This window comes from Helianthus annuus, chromosome 4, assembly GCF_002127325.2.
Source record: "Helianthus annuus cultivar XRQ/B chromosome 4, HanXRQr2.0-SUNRISE, whole genome shotgun sequence".
Classification (NCBI taxonomy): domain Eukaryota; kingdom Viridiplantae; phylum Streptophyta; class Magnoliopsida; order Asterales; family Asteraceae; genus Helianthus; species Helianthus annuus.
This window is the reverse complement of record NC_035436.2, coordinates 202,092,872-202,096,377: the sequence shown is the minus strand read 5'-3', so window position 1 is coordinate 202,096,377 and position 3,506 is coordinate 202,092,872.

The window sequence follows — 3,506 nt, the reverse complement described above, 5'->3', positions numbered from 1 at the left end:
GCAACCCGTTAACAATAAGGTTGTGAGCCATCTGGCTTCTTATTAAATTTTCAATCTTATTTGATAAACAATAATTTTTATGCCTATTTATTAAAAAAAAGGTAAAGAAGATATCACAAAAGCTATTTGGTAAACAATAATTTTTATGTCTATTTATAAGAAAAAAAAGGTAAAGAAGATATCACAAAAGGTCAAAAGCTATATTTGGGACCAAAGATTTCGCTGTTTTTTCAATATGTTATGGTTTACTAAAAACCTATGAATACATATCACTCGATCACCGTCACAATTTATTGAACTTTTTAATTTTGATAAATAATTGAAGAAAAGTTTTTGATAGGTAAGCAAGTCAATGCGAGTGAGAAAAACCCATATGGATACCCCATATGTTATAGGTAAACCCAAAAATTGTTAATACATTGTAGCTAAGGTCAAATAAGAAAAATTAGAATATCATTATCATTAGCAGTGGCGAAGCTTGACCCGAATGATGGGGGAGTCGAAAACGTATATACCCAAAAATTTCTACAGAACCGGGGGGTCGAAAACGTATATATTCAAAAATTTCTATACGAAAACTACACATATAACACTATTGAACAAAAAATCCAACACCCCCCCCCCCGGTTACCCTTCTATACCTCGCCCCTGATCATCAGAATCAATCCGATAAATCAACACATCAAATTTCAAAGTACAACAACCTTTTGTTCGAACGACGAATTTCATTAAAAAAATGACCCAACTAGCAAGTCGCTAGCACAAGGCTATAAACTAAACAAAACGTGAAAAACACATAGTGCTAAACATCAATTGAAATCCATCTATCCCAATCTAACGACAAACGTTTAGATCTATATCAATCTAGAGCAATTGATTTTATGTTATTATAGCAACGGATCCATGTTAGGAGTAGCAGATCCATATTCAGTGGCGGAACTAGCCCAAAAATTTAGGGGTATCCCATTTTTTTTTTATTTTTTAGACCAGGGGTATCCTTTGTATAACGGAGACGAAGTTGAGGGGTATTTTTACACTACGGAAACGGAGTTAAGGTGTATTTTTACACTACGGAGACGATCTTGAGACGTAGCCCGTGCTACCCCTACTAAGCTTCTAAGTCCGCCCCTGTCCATATTGTTGCTCTAAGTGTCCCAAAAATTTAAAACTTAAAAAAAATAACTTATTTGTAATCTTATTATTGCTTTGGACATTTTATTTACAAATTCTCTAATTAATTATATGTTTTAACATTGAGCATTACATGTTTTAACATTGCTTTGGACACTCTTTAATACCATTAAGCTAAAAAGCCCTTTGATTCAAAGCATAACCGGTAATCATTGAGTGTTACATGTTTTAACAAATAATAATCTTATTATTGCTTTGGACATTTTATTTACAAAATCTCTAATTAATTATAGAGTAAACTTCCGTTTTGCTCTCTGTGGTTTGGTCACTTTAACGGTTTTGTTCCAAACCTTTAAAAATAGCCATTTTGCTCCCTGATGTTTCGGTTTTTTTGCCAGTTTGCTCCCCGCCTCTAACTCCATCTAAATTGTTTGTGTTTCCATTTTGCTCCCTGCAGGGAGCAAACTGGCTACAAAACCAAAACATCAGGGAGTAAAATGGCTATTTTTAAAGGTTTGGGGCAAAACCGTTAAAGTGACCAAACCACATAGAGTAAAATGGAAGTTTACTCTTAATTATATGTTTGGATAAGAAACCTTGATAAAATCTTTGTTGCATTTAAAACTTATTGTTTTTATGTGTGATATGTAAAACAAAATCGGTGAACCACCTCGTGAATTTATGAATAGTAACGCTACAAAAACGAGTGATGGACCGTCCGCGGGCGGCGCCCATCACGTGGGACCATGAAACCCATATGATATGATATTGGCAACCCATGTATGGCAATTAAGCAAGCACAAGCTTTACCTGCTTCAAAGTCATCACTCGCTTGCATTCAACACCCATCCTTTCATATCCATCTTCTACCCTTATATTTTACTCCAAGTTTCCCTTTCACCCTCATGTTTTGGGTATAGGTTATAACAATCTTTTATAAGTTATAGTATACTCTGTTTATCCAAATATGTGAGCATTTCCTTTATGATAACCTTGCTACTTAACACGCAACCGATTTAAGGACCGTATGATAACTTCTAAATGGGTAAAAGCTGAACCAACAAGATGTATAAACCATTAAGTGTTAAACCAGTAATAGGTCTGAACCATTAAGAGCCGGTATAATGCTTAACTATTCAGAGGCAATTGTCTGAACAATTCAGATAAGAGGTCTTAACCATTCTGATATCTGTTCGCGAAACAAATAGTTTGAACCATTAAGTGTGAACCAGTAAAAGCTCATTAAAAGCTGAAACAAACAACCCCTAAGTGAATATTTAAAAATTATAAATGCAACCGCATAAATATATGTAAACATGGAAAAGTAAATATGTTGTTGTCTCACACATAAGGATGAATGCAAAACTCAAAGGTGTTTTAATTATGTATCATTAAGAATAAGGACTATTTGTTTGACTCAAACCTTCTTTCTTTTGTTCGTTTATGTCCTCCTAAAACTCCCATATTAATTATTTGAGTAACTTGGTAGGCTAGAGAACAAAAGTTGAACTCCAATACTTCTTATTGGAAATAAAAAATTAAATAAATAATAAAAAATAAATAAGTTAAGATGGAGATGATGAAACTCGTGTGTGGAGACAAAGAGCAAAAAGTAACCGATGATGAATAAGTGCCTTAAAATATGAGAAAGGTGCTTGTTAAAGTCGGGAAAAACAAAGAAGCATGAATCTTTAAAGAAATAATGGAAGTAAATTGTCGGTTTTAATGTTAAAGCTTTTTAGTTAATTTAACCTAATTATATAGAGGACATATCTAAGTGTAGATACATGAAAACACTATATTCACTTTTCTTTTATATTTACATGTATACGTGTGTCTAAATGTATAGAGAACATAATTTTTCTGTTGAGTAAATTGTTGTTTTGGTCTATGTGGTTTTACAAATACGAAAAGTCTTACGAAGTACAAATCAACGTTTTGATTTATTACGATTTCAGTTCACATGCATAACTCCATCCACATTGTTGTTAATTCAATCCCATATGTAAAGCATGTGATAGGAATTTTTATATACCTTCGTCTTTTTTTCTCCCCCACGTTGAAATCAGGTTTAGTAATAAATATACTTGAAAAATATAGCAATTTGCTATAAACCACATGACCAAAACAACAATTTACTCTTTTCTCTTTCTTTTCCATATAATCATATTAAAAGTTAAATGAAAATAATTGACTACAACCCCAAAGCACATAAGATTAAACTACATCTGTTAAGCTAATGAGGGACACATGTTATTTATTGTAGACATCTATTTTTTAGTTTTTCCGTCTTTCTATCCTGTTTAATATAAATAATTATATTTTAGTAACAAATCTAAAACTTCATAAATCATTTATTTATATCTATATACTTA